Source organism: Oncorhynchus nerka, unplaced genomic scaffold (assembly GCF_034236695.1).
Source record: "Oncorhynchus nerka isolate Pitt River unplaced genomic scaffold, Oner_Uvic_2.0 unplaced_scaffold_2057, whole genome shotgun sequence".
Classification (NCBI taxonomy): domain Eukaryota; kingdom Metazoa; phylum Chordata; class Actinopteri; order Salmoniformes; family Salmonidae; genus Oncorhynchus; species Oncorhynchus nerka.
In genome coordinates this window covers 8,334-27,989 of record NW_027039268.1, presented here as the reverse complement: position 1 = coordinate 27,989, position 19,656 = coordinate 8,334, and the positions used below count along the sequence as shown (strand labels likewise).

At 42.2% G+C, this 19,656-nt stretch overlaps 1 pseudogene; it reads right to left on the bottom strand.

Annotated features, from left to right (window-relative positions):
- The window catches only part of LOC135567435 (low-density lipoprotein receptor-like), a 30,622-nt pseudogene extending 11,626 nt beyond the window's left edge, over positions 1-18,996 (bottom strand).
- Between the last annotated feature and the right edge of the window lie 660 nt (positions 18,997-19,656).

The window sequence follows — 19,656 nt, the reverse complement described above, 5'->3', positions numbered from 1 at the left end:
ACTTCATAAGCCTTCTTAAACTTCAAATACACTACAAATGTTAAATGTTCTGCATTGCAGGAAAGTTCTCCTGCAACAGGGTGATCAAATTAAGATCCTACATCCGTACTGTTATCTTACCACAGCCCTTCTCATCAGCTCCATTGTCACAGTCAGCTTTGCCATCACAGTGCCACGTTCCGGAGATACACTTGTTCAGTGGGCCTCCGCAGCTGAACTCAGTGGGCAGGCAGGTCTTAGCCTCTGGAGACACAGAGAGACATGAACAGATAGAGACATTAGAGTCTGTGTGACACATCTTAGCAGTTCTATCTTATCTGAAGAGTAGGAGGATGAGGAAGAAGAGGACGAAGGATGAGGAAGAAGAGTATGAAAAGAAAGAGGAGAGAGAAGAAGAGTAAAAGAGGAGGAAGAGTCAGTTACTCACCACAGGCGGCTGGCAGCTCGTCAGTTCCGTCACCACAGTCATCACCTCCGTCACACATCCACCGGCTGGTGATACATTTCCCGTTGCCACACCTGAACTGACTTGTCCCACATGTATACGCAGCATCTAGGGGAAGAAAAAAATTTAATCTTTTATAGATCTATACTAGTGTAATTTTAAAAAACAAATGGTTTTATTTATTTAACCTTTATTTAACTAGGCAAGTCAGTCAAGAACAAATTCTTATTTACAATGACGGCCTAAAATATAGGTAGTACAAATATAATATACAAGGTCGACAGTTTAACAGAGTGTATTTGATACAGATTCAGTAACTTTTTACAATATAGGGCAATAATTCATTATACATCTTTTCTGTCATGCGACACTAGTACCACATAACATTAGGCTCACGCAGAGGATAGAATAGGTCTGTAGTAGTGACGGATGTTAACTAACATTTAACTAAGTAACTTCCCTCGGTTAGTTCATGTTCAACAACGCTCACTGACAACAGAGGGCAGTCATCTGACGGCCATTAAGATTGGGATTATATCTAGTTGTTGGTGAGAAGAACACATCCTCTACAATGTTTTGTAGTGCCCCTCTGGGACCAGCAATTATGTGTGATAAGAGCTACAGTAGTGAGAGTCCAAAGATAAAGGAACAGGATTTTAGGTTAAAAAAAGACTACAATATGGAGCATTTCTAAACAGGAAGTGAAGGAGATTCCCATGGGAGAGACTTATCTCTTATCGGTCACACACTGGAGCTACTGTATCTCATGGTCTTTCAGCAGACAGTGAGAACTTGACGGCCATTTTGTTATGCACTCAAGACTGTTGCTTGGCAACTACTGTTTGTGTGTTTCTCATGTAAACCTTCAAATGAAGGAAATTAGTGCAGGACAAGATGTTGCCGAAACAGAACACACACAAGTGTCAACTCACAGGCACACACCATTGGCCCACATATACAGCATCCGGTAAGGGAAAGTTAAACAACTTATAGACCTACTGTACAGACTTGAGCAAGGAAATAAAGAAAAATCCTCACTTAGTTTCTGCCAGTAGGCCTATGAATGAATACCACGTTACTGTTTGACTAGCCTATTCAACAGTGAAATGAGATTTAACCCCAAAATGGCCCAGTTTATTTTGGGTTGCTGAGGTCACAACCTCATTGAACTCATCTGACCAATCAAAGTGAAGATGTCTTCAACAAGGAAGTGAGAGCCATCAGGTAAAGCTAGCATGGAGCCTTCAATATTCTGCAAGGTCTCGGTCACTAAGTCAGTTTATCTCCCTCCACTGTCAAATTCCACTGTGCCTGAGGCAACAGAGTATGAGTCAGAGCCTGAGGCTGTCTCTTTAAGACAATGGAAGGGGGGGAGGAGTCATAATCACACCACCCGCTGCTGATTGGCCCTTGAGGGACATTCCTCAAAATACTCATAACAAGAGCACTAGTGAGAGCAACAGGGGAGGTGGGGCACAACCGGACACAACACCAGGAATTTTCTGAACTCAAGCTGTCAATTGTTGACACTTGTAGTAGTAACCGCGGCTACACCAGCATGACTCAAGTCGTAAAGTCGGTTGCTACACAGAGAGTTAGTGAAGTAGATTCAGAAGATAGAGGTTGCTTGCTCTGTCTATTGGCATGTGATGTCACCAATGCTCACACCTTCATGTAGAGATGTGGGACTGTAATATCATAAGACGATCTTGTATTGAGAAATGTTGGCCTGACTTGATCAATCAGGGCTTTTCATGGGAAAAAACGACTGCTGAACCCCTCGCCTCAAATGCTTAATTACACAGGCACTGTATCCGCCAAGACTGTGGCTGTGTTTCCAGTGAACCCAACACACACACAGTCCCACACACACACACAGTCCCACACCCACACACAGTCCCACACACACACACACAGTCCCACACACACACACAGTCCCACACACACACACAGTCCCTCACACACACACAGTCCCCCACACACACACCCACACACACACACTACCAGATGTGGAGGTTCCAGGAATAGTTTCACCCCATCCTATTCCAGCTGTTCTTGGAGAGAGTGGTGATACATTTACGAGGCTGGCTGACTGTTAGCCCGCCCGGAGACGTTACTTGGCCCCGACACGCACTCTGCCTCTCTCTCTCTTTCCATGATCCTCTCTGTCTCCCCTCCCCCTTTCTCTCTCTCTGTCTCTCCCCTCTCCTCTCTTCTCCTCTCTGCCTGTCTGTGTTTTAATTTTCTCTCCTGCTAATCTTCTGTCCCATCATCTACAAATGGGTCACAAGCCTCTCAAGTTGCATACTGTGTTCTCTCTAACATTCTCTCTCTAGGTCACAAGACGCTCAACCTCCAGCAGCATAGCCCACTGTACTCACTCAAAAGGCATCTGTGTGTATAGTATGTTAGACTGTACGCCACAACTATGTCTACCATTCTCTCTCTGGGTCACAAATCTCCCTTCCCAAGCATACTGTACTGCACTCTCTCTTTGTAGCCTATAGGATTAGATATACATTGTGTAATAGAGGACTTGTACTGCACTCTCTCTTTGTAGCCTATAGGATTAGATATACATTGTGTAATAGAGGACTTGTACTGCACTCTCTCTTTGTAGCCTATAGGATTAGATATACATTGTGTAATAGAGGACTTGTACTGCACTCTCTCTTTGTAGCCTATAGGATTAGATATACATTGTGTAATAGAGGACTTGTACTGCACTCTCTCTTTGTAGCCTATAGGATTAGATATACATTGTGTAATAGAGGACTTGTACTGCACTCTCTCTTTGTAGCCTATAAGATTAGATATACATTGTGTAATAGAGGACTTGTACTGCACTCTCTCTTTGTAGCCTATAGGATTAGATATACATTGTGTAATAGAGGACTTGTACTGCACTCTCTCTTTGTAGCCTATAGGATTAGATATACATTGTGTAATAGAGGACTTGTACTGCACTCTCTCTTTGTAGCCTATAGGATTAGATATACATTGTGTAATAGAGGACTTGTGCTGCACTCTCTCTTTGTAGCCTATAGGATTAGATATACATTGTGTAATAGAGGACTTGTACTGCACTCTCTCTTTGTAGCCTATAGGATTAGATATACATTGTGTAATAGAGGACTTGTGCTGCACTCTCTTTGTAGCCTATAGGATTAGATATACATTGTGTAATAGAGGACTTGTACTGCACTCTCTCTTTGTAGCCTATAGGATTAGATATACATTGTGTAATAGAGGACTTGTGCTGCACTCTCTCTTTGTACCCTATAGGATTAGATATACATTGTGTAATAGAGGACTTGTACTGCACTCTCTCTTTGTAGCCTATAGGATTAGATATACATTGTGTAATAGAGGACTTGTACTGCACTCTCTTTTGTAGCCTATAGGATTAGATATACATTGTGTAATAGAGGACTTGTACTGCACTCTCTCTTTGTAGCCTATAGGATTAGATATACATTGTGTAATAGAGGACTTGTGCTGCACTCTCTCTTTGTAGCCTATAGGATTAGATATACATTGTGTAATAGAGGACTTGTACTGCACTCTCTCTTTGTAGCCTATAGGATTAGATATACATTGTGTAATAGAGGACTTGTGCTGCACTCTCTCTTTGTAGCCTATAGGATTAGATATACATTGTGTAATAGAGGACTTGTACTGCACTCTCTCTTTGTAGCCTATAGGATTAGATATACATTGTGTAATAGAGGACTTGTGCTGCACTCTCTTTTGTAGCCTATAGGATTAGATATACATTGTGTAATAGAGGACTTGTACTGCACTCTCTCTTTGTAGCCTATAGGATTAGATATACATTGTGTAATAGAGGACTTGTGCTGCACTCTCTCTTTGTAGCCTATAGGATTAGATATACATTGTGTAATAGAGGACTTGTACTGCACTCTCTCTTTGTAGCCTATAGGATTAGATATACATTGTGTAATAGAGGACTTGTGCTGCACTCTCTCTTTGTACCCTATAGGATTAGATATACATTGTGTAATAGAGGACTTGTACTGCACTCTCTCTTTGTAGCCTATAGGATTAGATATACATTGTGTAATAGAGGACTTGTACTGCACTCTCTCTTTGTAGCCTATAGGATTAGATATACATTGTGTAATAGAGGACTTGTACTGCACTCTCTCTTTGTAGCCTATAGGATTAGATATACATTGTGTAATAGAGGACTTGTGCTGCACTCTCTCTTTGTAGCCTATAGGATTAGATATACATTGTGTAATAGAGGACTTGTACTGCACTCTCTCTTTGTAGCCTATAGGATTAGATATACATTGTGTAATAGAGGACTTGTGCTGCACTCTCTCTTTGTAGCCTATAGGATTAGATATACATTGTGTAATAGAGGACTTGTGCTGCACTCTCTCTTTTGTAGCCTATAGGATTAGATATACATTGTGTAATAGAGGACTTGTGCTGCACTCTCTCTTTGTAGCCTATAGGATTAGATATACATTGTGTAATAGAGGACTTGTGCTGCATTCAACTTAGTCTCTAATTGAAATGCAGTGGGAGAGAGTTATTTTCCCAGGATGTTGTAAGTCGTTTATCTTAAAAAATAAAATAAAAAAGCCCAGCAGTTCTGAATGGAAACCTCTTTCCATTGACTAGCTTTGAATGTGAGACGTTATCAATGACAGAGGCCAAGTCTAGCTTACGTTTGAACCCAAAACCATCTGGCTGGAAAGGTTGGACCACGCCATAGCTATACATAGCCCTCTCTCCCAGTGTGGGCGTGTCGTGACGTCAGAGTGTATTTGTGTGCGTGTCGTGCGTATCATTGGTCGATAACTAAGCCATGCACTTGGCATAGTAACCAAGCACAGAAGACGGAGGAAGTTTGTTTGTGGCACACTGTTCAGGTTACAGTTAATTATTATTAAACAGACATAATCATAAAATAGAAGTTTGGTTCCTGTCTACTTAACTTCCTTATGGGCCCACTTAATGCAGTCCGCCTACTGTCTGTACGGTTACTGTATGTGCAGTGAGTCACCATTTAGGGGCATTTCATTTGTCTTTGAGGTTGTGACTAAACTAAATCAAGATAACAAATATGGGGTGATTTCTCTGACGTGTTTCCTTGAGGGATAATAGTTGTATTGTATTGCATTGGTTTTCTTCACAATTACTCCAGAAAAGAATTGACTTCAGACAAAGTGAGTGGGAAAATCCTGTTGTATTTCGAGTGGAACGTTACTTTAACAAATCTACACAGTTCTACCAGCAGGGTACTTTTCATTAGTTCCAACAGATCACATTCAAACTAGCTCTGCATGCAGCCTGTAAACTATTGCATAATAATCTCTGATTCTATGAACCAAAAAGCCATTATAAGCAACCTTCCTTATTCACCAATCAGCACATTCTTAGGTGTCTCTGCCTGCCTGCCCGCGCGCCCGCATGTCTGTCCGCCCGCCCGCATGTCTGTCCGCCCGCCTGCCTGCCTGCCTGTCTGCCCACCCACATGTCTGTCCGCCTGCCTGCCTGTCTGCCCGCATGCCTGTCTGCCCGCCCGCATGTCTGTCTGCCCGCCCGCATGTCTGTCTTGCAAATGGAATTACCGGCAAGTCACCTGATTTGCATTCTCCTTCCTATGCCTGATGCCATCCCCACACAATTTGACCCACGGGGGAGGAAAGGCAGAGACAAATAGACAGAGTGAGGCAGAGACAAATAGACAGAGTGAGGCAGAGACAAATAGACAGAGTGAGGCAGAGACAAATAGACAGAGTGAGGCAGAGACAAATAGACAGAGTGAGGCAGAGACAAATAGACAGAGTGAGGCAGAGACAAATAGACAGAGCGAGGCAGAGACAAATAGACAGAGCGAGGCAGAGACAAATAGACAGAGCGAGGCAGAGACAAATAGACAGAGCGAGGCAGAGACAAATAGACAGAGCGAGGCAGAGACAAATAGACAGAGTGAGGCAGAGACAAATAGACAGAGTGAGGCAGAGACAAATAGACAGAGTGAGGCAGAGACAAATAGACAGAGTGAGGCAGAGACAAATAGACAGAGCGAGGCAGAGACAAATAGACAGAGTGAGGCAGAGACAAATAGACAGAGTGAGGCAGAGACAAATAGACAGAGTGAGGCAGAGACAAATAGACAGAGCGAGGCAGAGACTAGTGATGAGGGGGTTGACTCATAACCCGCAGTCCCACAGTTATATCCGCGGGGCGGACGGGTTCATGGTCATTAAATATTGGCGGATGTGTGTGGCAGGCAGGTTAAATAAAGAAACAATACCTTCAAAATATCCATCAATGTATAATTCTAGTGCAATTTCTATCAACAGGCTTCTTGGGCTTCTTATTTTTATTATTGTAGGCTATCTGGCATTAGTGCATAAGACTAAGCTTTCGGGCCTAGCTGCACTCCAAATAGCCTACACAGCCAATCGCCAAATGCTTTCGAGAAACAGGCAGAAAAAGTTAAGGACATGGTTGAAATTTCATTCAATAAGACAAAAGCTGCAAAAGGAGAGTTGAAAATAAAGAGAAGGGAGGGCCTGAAAAGAAATGTTTGGGACAGATGTGGTGAAAGAGGAGGATAGCAGTGTTCTGTGTGATTGTGAGACACTATACACATTTGACCGTCACAAGACGGGACTTAAAATGTCAAGGGAACTGTAGCCTACTGTTCAGATGGGTTAAATGGAAAGTGAAATCTGGACACGGACTGTAGGTCTATAACCTCTCACGCAGCCTTAATAATAACTCCTGCAGAATGTAGCCTTTCTTGCAGGTAAATTATAAACCAAATGTAGGCTAAATTTGGACTTGGGAACAGGAGTGGAGACATATGATTTCTTGAGAGAATGCATTGCTCCGTTAGATACCGTCTGTAGAGGTGCTGTCTTCATCATACAATCTGATAGCATTTCAATCTTTTTTTACTCCTGAACAGGTAATCAAATGGCTACCCAGACTATTTACATTGTGTGCCCCCCCTCTTTTACACTGCTGCTACTCTCTGTTTATCATATATGCACAGTCACTTTAACTATACAATCATGTACATATCTACATACTACCTCAATTGGCCCGACTAACCAGTGGTCCCGCACATTGGCTAACTGGGCTGTCTGCATTGTGTCCCGCCACCCACCACCCCCTCTTTTACGCTACTGCTACTCTCTGTTCATCATATATGCATAGTCACTTTAACCATATCTACATGTACATACTACCTCAATCAGCCCGACTAACCGGTGCCTGTATGTAGCCTCGCTACTGTTATAGCCTCGCTACTGTATATAGCCTCATTACTGTTATAGCCTCACTACTGTATATAGCCTCATTACTGTTATAGCCTCACTACTGTATATAGCCTCATTACTGTTATAGCCTCACTACTGTATATAGCCTCGCTACTGTTATAGCCTCGCTACTGTATATAGCCTCATTACTGTTATAGCCTCACTACTGTATATAGCCTCATTAATGTTATAGCCTCACTACTGTATATAGCCTCATTACTGTTATAGCCTCACTACTGTATATAGCCTCATTACTGTTATAGCCTCGCTACTGTATATAGCCTCGCTACTGTTATAGCCTCGTTACTGTTATAGCCTCACTACTGTATATAGCCTCACTACTGTATATAGCCTCACTACTGTATATAGCCTCGCTACTGTATATAGCCTCGCTACTGTATATAGCCTCGCTACTGTTATAGCCTAGTTACTGTTATAGCCTCACTACTGTATATAGCCTTGTTACTGTTGTAGCCTCACTACTGTATATAGCCTTGTTACTGTTGTAGCCTCACTACTGTATATAGCCTCATTGCTGTATATAGCCTCACTACTGTATATAGCCTCACTACTGTATATAGCCTCATTACTGTTATAGCCTCATTACTGTTATAGCCTCGTTACTGTTATAGCCTCGTTACTGTTATAGCCTCATTACTGTTATAGCCTCATTACTGTTATAGCCTCATTACTGTTATAGCCTCGCTACTGTATATAGCCTCGCTACTGTATATAGCCTCATTACTGTTATAGCCTCGCTACTGTATATAGCCTTGCTACTGTTATAGCCTCGTTACTGTTATGGCCTCACTACTGTATATAGCCTCGTTACTGTTATAGCCTCACTACTGTTATAGCCTCACTACTGTTATAGCCTCACTACTGTATATAGCCTCGCTACTGTTATAGCCTCGTTACTGTTATAGCCTCGTTACTGTTATAGCCTCACTACTGTATATAGCCTCACTACTGTATATAGCCTCACTACTGTATATAGCCTCACTACTGTATATAGCCTCACTACTGTTATAGCCTCGTTACTGTTATAGCCTCACTACTGTATATAGCCTCACTACTGTATATAGCCTCGCTACTGTATATAGCCTCGCTACTGTTATAGCCTCGTTACTGTTATAGCCTCACTACTGTATATAGCCTCACTACTGTATATAGCCTCACTACTGTATATAGCCTCACTACTGTATATAGCCTCACTACTGTATATAGCCTCGCTACTGTATATAGCCTCGCTACTGTATATAGCCTCGCTACTGTTATAGCCTCGTTACTGTTGTAGCCTCACTACTGTATATAGCCTTGTTACTGTTGTAGCCTCACTACTGTATATAGCCTCATTACTGTTATAGCCTCATTGCTGTATATAGCCTCACTACTGTATATAGCCTCACTACTGTATATAGCCTCATTACTGTTATAGCCTCATTACTGTTATAGCCTCATTACTGTTATAGCCTTGTTACTGTTATAGCCTCATTACTGTTATAGCCTCATTACTGTTATAGCCTCATTACTGTTATAGCCTCGCTACTGTATATAGCCTCGCTACTGTATATAGCCTCATTACTGTTATAGCCTCGCTACTGTATATAGCCTTGCTACTGTTATAGCCTCGTTACTGTTATGGCCTCACTACTGTATATAGCCTCGTTACTGTTATAGCCTCACTACTGTTATAGCCTCACTACTGTATATAGCCTCGCTACTGTTATAGCCTAGTTACTGTATATAGCCTCACTACTGTATATAGCCTCGCTACTGTTATAGCCTCGCTACTGTTATAGCCTCACTACTGTATGTAGCCTCGTTACTGTTATAGCCTCGTTACTGTTATAGCCTCACTACTGTATATAGCCTCACTACTGTATATAGCCTCGCTACTGTATATAGCCTCGCTACTGTTATAGCCTCGTTACTGTTATAGCCTCACTACTGTATATAGCCTCACTACTGTATATAGCCTCACTACTGTATATAGCCTCACTACTGTATATAGCCTCACTACTGTATATAGCCTCGCTACTGTTATAGCCTCGTTACTGTTATAGCCTCACTACTGTATATAGCCTTGTTACTGTTGTAGCCTCACTACTGTATATAGCCTTGTTACTGTTGTAGCCTCACTACTGTATATAGCCTCATTACTGTTATAGCCTCATTGCTGTATATAGCCTCACTACTGTATATAGCCTCACTACTGTATATAGCCTCATTACTGTTATAGCCTCATTACTGTTATAGCCTCATTACTGTTATAGCCTTGTTACTGTTATAGCCTCATTACTGTTATAGCCTCATTACTGTTATAGCCTCATTACTGTTATAGCCTCGCTACTGTATATAGCCTCGCTACTGTATATAGCCTCATTACTGTTATAGCCTCGCTACTGTATATAGCCTTGCTACTGTTATAGCCTCGTTACTGTTATGGCCTCACTACTGTATATAGCCTCGTTACTGTTATAGCCTCACTACTGTTATAGCCTCACTACTGTATATAGCCTCGCTACTGTTATAGCCTAGTTACTGTATATAGCCTCACTACTGTATATAGCCTCACTACTGTATATAGCCTCACTACTGTATATAGCCTCGTTACTGTTATAGCCTCACTACTGTATATAGCCTCACTACTGTATATAGCCTCGCTACTGTATATAGCCTCGCTACTGTTATAGCCTCGTTACTGTTATAGCCTCACTACTGTATATAGCCTCACTACTGTATATAGCCTCACTACTGTATATAGCCTCACTACTCTATATAGCCTCGCTACTGTATATAGCCTCGCTACTGTATATAGCCTCGCTACTGTTATAGCCTCGTTACTGTTGTAGCCTCACTACTGTATATAGCCTTGTTACTGTTGTAGCCTCACTACTGTATATAGCCTCATTACTGTTATAGCCTCATTGCTGTATATAGCCTCACTACTGTATATAGCCTCACTACTGTATATAGCCTCATTACTGTTATAGCCTCATTACTGTTATAGCCTCATTACTGTTATAGCCTTGTTACTGTTATAGCCTCATTACTGTTATAGCCTCATTACTGTTATAGCCTCATTACTGTTATAGCCTCGCTACTGTATATAGCCTCGCTACTGTATATAGCCTCATTACTGTTATAGCCTCGCTACTGTATATAGCCTTGCTACTGTTATAGCCTCGTTACTGTTATGGCCTCACTACTGTATATAGCCTCGTTACTGTTATAGCCTCACTACTGTTATAGCCTCACTACTGTATATAGCCTCGCTACTGTTATAGCCTAGTTACTGTATATAGCCTCACTACTGTATATAGCCTCGCTACTGTTATAGCCTCGCTACTGTTATAGCCTCACTACTGTATGTAGCCTCGTTACTGTTATAGCCTCGTTACTGTTATAGCCTCACTACTGTATATAGCCTCACTACTGTATATAGCCTCGCTACTGTATATAGCCTCGCTACTGTTATAGCCTCGTTACTGTTATAGCCTCACTACTGTATATAGCCTCACTACTGTATATAGCCTCACTACTGTATATAGCCTCACTACTGTATATAGCCTCACTACTGTATATAGCCTCGCTACTGTTATAGCCTCGTTACTGTTATAGCCTCACTACTGTATATAGCCTTGTTACTGTTGTAGCCTCACTACTGTATATAGCCTTGTTACTGTTGTAGCCTCACTACTGTATATAGCCTCATTACTGTTATAGCCTCATTGCTGTATATAGCCTCACTACTGTATATAGCCTCACTACTGTATATAGCCTCATTACTGTTATAGCCTCATTACTGTTATAGCCTCATTACTGTTATAGCCTTGTTACTGTTATAGCCTCATTACTGTTATAGCCTCATTACTGTTATAGCCTCATTACTGTTATAGCCTCGCTACTGTATATAGCCTCGCTACTGTATATAGCCTCATTACTGTTATAGCCTCGCTACTGTATATAGCCTTGCTACTGTTATAGCCTCGTTACTGTTATGGCCTCACTACTGTATATAGCCTCGTTACTGTTATAGCCTCACTACTGTTATAGCCTCACTACTGTATATAGCCTCGCTACTGTTATAGCCTAGTTACTGTATATAGCCTCGCTACTGTTATAGCCTCGCTACTGTTATAGCCTCACTACTGTATGTAGCCTCGTTACTGTTATAGCCTCACTACTGTTATAGCCTTGCTACTGTATATAGCCTCGCTACTGTATATAGCCTCGCTACTGTATATAGCCTCACTACTGTATATAGCCTCGCTACTGTATATAGCCTCGCTACTGTATATAGCCTCACTACTGTATGTAGCCTCACTACTGTATGTAGCCTTATTACTGTATATAGCCTCACTACTGTATATAGCCTCGCTACTGTATATAGCCTCACTACTGTATATAGCCTCACTACTGTATATAGCCTCACTACTGTATATAGCCTCGCTACTGTATATAGCCTCACTACTGTATATAGCCTCACTACTGTATGTAGCCTCACTACTGTATGTAGCCTTATTACTGTATATATACCTTTTTGCACTGTATATAGCCTGTACTGTATATAGCCTCACTACTGTATATAGCCTCACTACTGTATATAGCCTCGCTACTGTATATAGCCTCACTACTGTATGTAGCCTCACTACTGTATGTAGCCTTATTACTGTATATAGCCTCACTACTGTATATAGCCTCGCTACTGTATATAGCCTCACTACTGTATATAGCCTCACTACTGTATATAGCCTCACTACTGTATATAGCCTCGTTACTGTATATAGCCTCACTACTGTATATAGCCTCACTACTGTATATAGCCTCACTACTGTATATAGCCTCACTACTGTATATAGCCTCGTTACTGTATATAGCCTCACTACTGTATATAGCCTCACTACTGTATATAGCCTCACTACTGTATATAGCCTCGTTACTGTATATAGCCTCACTACTGTATATAGCCTCACTACTGTATATAGCCTCACTACTGTATATAGCCTCACTACTGTTATTTTTTTTTCTTTTTACTGTTGTTTTATTTCTTTATCTACCCATTGTTCACCTAATACCTTTTTTGCACTGTTGGTTAGAGCCTGTAAGTAAGCATTCCACTGTAAGGTCTACTACACCTGTTGTATTCGGCATTCCACTGTAAGGTCTACTACACCTGTTGTATTCAGCATTCCACTGTAAGGTCTACTACACCTGTTGTATTCAGCATTCCACTGTAAGGTCTACTACACCTGTTGTATTCAGCATTCCACTGTAAGGTCTACTACACCTGTTGTATTCAGCATTCCACTGTAAGGTCTACTACACCTGTTGTATTCAGCATTCCACTGTACTACTACACCTGTTGTATTCAGCATTCCACTGTAAGGTCTACTACACCTGTTGTATTCAGCATTCCACTGTAAGGTCTACTACACCTGTTGTATTCGGCATTCCACTGTAAGGTCTACTACACCTGTTGTATTCAGCATTCCACTGTAAGGTCTACTACACCTGTTGTATTCAGCATTCCACTGTAAGGTCTACTACACCTGTTGTATTCAGCATTCCACTGTAAGGTCTACTACACCTGTTGTATTCAGCATTCCACTGTAAGGTCTACTACACCTGTTGTATTCGGCATTCCACTGTAAGGTCTACTACACCTGTTGTATTCAGCATTCCACTGTAAGGTCTACTACACCTGTTGTATTCAGCATTCCACTGTAAGGTCTACTACACCTGTTGTATTCAGCATTCCACTGTAAGGTCTACTACACCTGTTGTATTCAGCATTCCACTGTAAGGTCTACTACACCTGTTGTATTCAGCATTCCACTGTAAGGTCTACTACACCTGTTGTATTCGGCGCACGAGACAAATACACTTTGATCTGATTTGAACCACATAAGATTTCAGTTGGGCTTCGATGCACATTTTATCAGAAACACGTTGGGGTCCGGTCGTTTTCACAGCTTTCTTTTTCCTTACAACTGGTCAAACTGATGTCAAAAAATCTTCTGCCGTCTTTGACCGTAGCCTATAGGGCATGTTCTATATGTGTGGGTTAGAGTTGGGTGTGGGCCTCAGAATTACAGTGGATCTGGCGGTTGTGGATGGCTTATTAGCAATTGCGGGCGGGTGTTGGTGAATAAACAGCTGCACCTTTAGCAGAGACACACAGCTGACCACAGCTGCCATCCGGACAGGGCCTTAATGTAGTTAGGTGCTTGTTGGATGCGGCCCATTTCCTGTAAGGACCTATCCACTGCTGCTGGCTCACTGTGAAATACAGGAAGCCCTATTGGCAGACAGACAGTGCTCACTTCTTGTAATGTACACCTACTGTCTTCAAAAGGTTAGCATCATGACCAAGTTACACCATGACCTGAATAGACCTTCATATGGCTGCCTACATACAATGGAAATCACGTTGATCTAGCCGTGCTGCTGAGTGAGGAGAGGCGGGAGCGAGAGAGATAGAAAGAGACAGTGAAGGAGAGAGAAAAAGAGAGAGGAAGTTAGAGGGATAGAAAGAGAGAGCAGGAGAAAAAAGAGAGAGAAAAAGAGAGAGTGAGAAACATTTTATAGAGAGAGTCCCCACCTCCCAATCTCCATCAGGTTCTATGAATAAACACTGCCTGCCTGCTTGATGACAACTTGACCATGTAAGGTCCTTCAACACTGATTTTGCTGCGGATGGAAGAGAAAGAACGTGCTCACTAAACACCAGCCCCTAGTCTGCAATGGACTTTCCAATAGCCCCAAATGTCCTCCATGTAACCTGTTATATATTTGAACTGGAAAGCTGCAGCCTGCCTGGTGTTCAACCTTCTCAAGTTCTCCCATGTCACCCTTCTCCTCCGCACACTCCACACTGGCTTCCAGTCCACTCCACACTGGCTTCCAGTCCACTCCACACTGGCTTCCAGTCCACTCCACACTGGCTTCCAGTCCACTCCACACTGGCTTCCAGTCCACTCCACACTGGCTTCCAGTCCACTCCACACTGGCTTCCAGTCCACTCCACACTGACTTCCAGTCCACTCCACACTGACTTCGAGTCCACTCCACACTGGCTTCCAGTCCACTCCACACTGGCTTCCAGTCCACTCCACACTGGCTTCCAGTCCACTCCACACTGGCTTCCAGTCCACTCCACACTGGCTTCCAGTCGATGCTCGCATCCACTACAAGACCATGGTACTTTCCTACGGAGCAGCAAGAGGAACTGCCCCTCCCTACCTTCAGGCTAGGAGCAAACCCTACACCCCAACCCGAGTACTCTGTTCTGCCACCTCTGGTCTCTTGGCCCTCCCACCCCTACAGGAGGGCAGCTCCCGCTCAGCCCAGTCAAAGCTCTTCTCTGTCCTGGCACCCCAATGGTGGAACCATCTTCCCCCTGAAGCTAGGACATCAGAGTCCCTGCCCATCTTCAGAAACCATCTGAAACCCTACCTCTTCAAAGAGTATCTTAAGTAATCCAAGACTAGCACGTAACTCATCCGCCTTACTAGCTCTGACTTTGCTGATAGCTCCTTTTATTGAAGAAAAACGTACTTACTATGACTGAGATTTGTGGTTGTCCCATCTAGCTATCTTAAGATGAATGAATCCAACTGTAAGTCACTCTGGACAAGAGTGTCTGCTAAATTACTAGAATGTCAATGTAAAACTAGAGCTGAAAAGACTATGTTGTTTAGCAGCAACACCAACCGTCTCTGCAGCTTTAGTTGAAGTGTATGAAAGGCTACACTGGATGACAACAGGAGGAAGGTCCATATAGGTCAAAGGTGAGGCTAATATTGGAGTCCTCATCAACGCCCTTGTCATTGTGTGTGACAGGCTTGTTTCTTTAAGTTAGTTTGCCTATGCATTTCTGCTTGTTTTGGCAAACACACACCCACGGCGAGATAAGTGTTTGTATGTAAACACAAATCTTGCCAAAGGTCAGGGCTTGGTCTTTCCATAGCCACAGATTAATTTAGAACTAGGTGACATGTGCACTGATGGTCTTCTGTCAAGATGCTAAACCAACAGAACTCAGTCTGTACTAGTTCAGCTAACTGCATTTTTGGTTTAAACTCGTTCATCCAACTGCATTCAGTTTATACTAGTTCATCTGACTGCACTTGGTTTATACTAGTTCATCTGACTGCACTTGGTTTATACTAGTTAATCTGACTGCACTTGGTTTATACTAGTTAATCTGACTGCACTTGGTTTATACTAGTTAATCTGACTGCACTTGGTTTATACTAGTTAATCTGACTGCACTTGGTTTATACTAGTTCATCTGACTGCACTTGGTTTATACTAGTTAATCTGACTGCACTTGGTTTATACTAGTTAATCTGACTGCACTTGGTTTATACTAGTTAATCTGACTGCACTTGGTTTATACTAGTTAATCTGACTGCACTTGGTTTATACTAGTTAATCTGACTGCACTTGGTTTATACTAGTTCATCTGACTGCACTTGGTTTATACTAGTTCATCTGACTGCACTTGGTTTATACTAGTTAATCTGACTGCACTTGGTTTATACTAGTTAATCTGACTGCACTTGGTTTATACTAGTTCATCTGACTGCACTTGGTTTATACTAGTTCATCTGACTGCACTTGGTTTATACTAGTTAATCTGACTGCACTTGGTTTATACTAGTTCATCTGACTGCACTTGGTTTATACTAGTTCATCCAATTCCACTTGGACCTTCATTGTGAGGTTATTAATGGTGTTTTTGCATGCCACTGGTGACTGATTGAGAGATCTGGTGTGTTAGGAGAATGTACATCATGCGATGCCTATCAGATGCTCTTGGGGCTGCATGATTCATAAGGGGATTATTCTAGAATCTATTCTATTCTAGAACCACTGATGCAACTCTACAGGGATTTTCCCATTATTCTCCATGGTGTCAACTAATACAGCCCCTTGGGGCTTCACACATACAGCAACAGCAGACCTACTGTTGGGGCCCCACATATACAGTAACAGCAGACCTACTGTTGGGGCCCCACATATACAGTAACAGCAGACCTACTGCTGGGGCCCCACACATACAGTAACGGCAGATCTACTGTTGGGGCCCCACATATACAGTAACAGCAGACCTACTGCTGGGGCCCCACACATACAGTAACGGCATACCTACTGTTGGGGCCCCACATATACAGTAACAGCAGACCTACAGTACTGCTGGGGCCCCACACATACAGTAACAGCAGACCTACAGTACTGCTGGGGCCCCACATATATTAACAGCAGACCTAATATTGGGGCCCCACACATACAGTAACAGCTGACCTACTGTTGGGGGCCACACACACACACACTGCACATGTCAGCAGCAGATTTAATTGCTACATTAATGAATACCTTGAACTATAAACATTGGATGGAAGTTCTAATCTTCAAATCCCTGGGAGCAGGAGTTAGTCTGCATCGCAAATGGCATCGTCCCATAGGGCTCTGGTCAAAAGTAGTGCACTTTAAAGGAAATATGTTGCCATTTGGGATGCAACCTTAAAGATTGAGGGATAACAGTAGAACGGGGTGGCAGAATGGAGCCACAACTAGACTAATACACAACACAATATTAACCTAGAGGTCGGTAAGTTCACCCTTAGCCTACCTACTGAAACCAATAAGGAATTTGCCCCGACTGCTGTTAATGCATTGCAATACAATACAATGTAATAAATTGTAATAATGTTAGCAAATAAGTTAATGGACATGTGAGTTGTATGATAGTGTGTTTAGTTCCTACTGTGGGTTGCTGGTTGGGGGCCACAGAAGTAAAGGTGAAGGAAGTTGGTGGATTTTTATCATATCAAGACATCTAAAGAAGGAAGCAGACTTTTCTTGAGGTGATAAACATATCCTCATAACATGCATCTATTAATACGCCTATTACATTTCATTGTTGAAGACAAAAGCTATGATTTTAAATGCCAATTGAGAATGTATTTTGACATTAAGCTACATCTAACCTACAAATGCATAAAATTAGTGATCAAGAAGGTCTGCAACAATCAGAATTTTGTAGCAAAATAGTCTATCCTTCAGGTGTAAAATAAAACCAAGTTCTATTTCCTCCATACATGGCACAGAAGCAGGGCTAAATAACCTCTTGCCACACGGTATAGAAGCTGGGCTAGACGCCCTTTTGCCGCGCCCTTTCTCGTTGACAACCGTCTTTTTCCTCCAACACGTCAAGGCCACAGGTAAAAACCAGACAGCTTTGACATATGGACCTACCGGATGTGACGAGCCTATTTCTCATTCGGATTGGCTCGCGGCTACATACTATTTGAAGAACAGCCAATCGACTTCCCGAGCGTAGCTTCCGTTCATATGGACGAAATAGATACATTTGAACTTTTATAGATAAACATATTGTCAACGAAAATTATAGGTTAAGTTAATCTTTAATCGGCTTTGAAAAGGAAAATGTCTTGAAAAGCTGTTAGCGCTTGACTCTCAATGTCAAGAACATGCCCCCTTCCTGCGCACTAAACCCACTATTACAAGTTCAGCCTAGGACACGAGGGTATAAACATTGGTTTAATTGAACATTCGACTGGTATTTTAAGCACCAAAACAGAAATTAATTCAGAAAATGTCAATTTAGCCATTTATTCTATGTGAGCAGCACGGTTGCATTTACAATTCCATGTCAGGCATAAAATAAAAATATCACTGAAATATAGGCAATTGACAACTATGTCATATGTTATAAGTAATTTAAAGATGTCAAATTCCATGTCAGATCGTTTAGACCAGAGAATCCCAAGGGCAAAACCCGCTCTGCACTCAGCCGGAGTCAGCCCCAAAAATACGCATCATAAGCATCTTGCATGATACAATTGACTTCACATCCTTACCTGTAGGAGCAAAACAGTGGGAAAGCAACACCAGGCAACATGCTGTCAGCCCGGTGATTCCCACACGAGTCGGTAGCATCTTTTCTCCTTTGGGCTTCCACGCAATTCGAAGTGTTTCTTCTTGGTCTAATATCGACCACCCGGCACGCAAAATGTTTGACAGCTAGCCTACTGAACAGCACTAGTTCAACTCAACTGAGAGATGCTTCTATATATTTGTGGATGTTGCAGTCACAGCTAAAACAAACTGGGATAAGCAAATGACTGTGGTTTGTGTTTATAGAGAAGATTTACTGTGCGCCTGTGTCTAGGTCTAGTGCCAGGGAGAAATATTAGATTTTTGAGCCACTTCTGACTATTTCTATGTGGTCCTACATGTGGGCGGGATCAGCAGAGTGGTGTGATATTTGAAATTCGACATCAGCACCGCAGGGTGGAGCTACAGCAGTCACTGACAGAGAGGAAGAGAAAGAAAGAGTCACCCCCAACCACAATGTTACTGTTATCATTATCTGGCTGGGCTGGCTTCCCTGTCTTGCCTAGCCTGGCCCACCTTCAATTTAAGGGCTTTATTGTCATGGGAAATGTATGTTAACATTGCCAAAGCAAGTGAAGTAGATAAAAGTGAAATAAACTCAACTCAACAAAAAAAGAAACGTCCCTTTTTCAGGACCCTGTTTTTCAAAGATAATTTGTAAAAATCCAAATAACTTCACAGATCTTTATTGTAGCTCGGGGCGGCAGGTAGCCTAGCGGCTAGCCTAGGCTAGATCTTGTAACCAAAAGGTTGCAAGATCGAATCCCTGAGCTGACAAGGTAAAAATCTGTTGTTCTGCCCCTGAACAAGGCAGTTAACCCAGTGTTCCTAGGCAGTCATTGAAAATAATAATTTGTTCTTAACTGACTTGCCTAGTTAAATAAAGGTAAAATAAAAAAATTTGTAAAGGCTGTTTCTCATGCTTGTTCAATGAACCATAAACAATTAATGAACATGCACCTGTGGAACGGT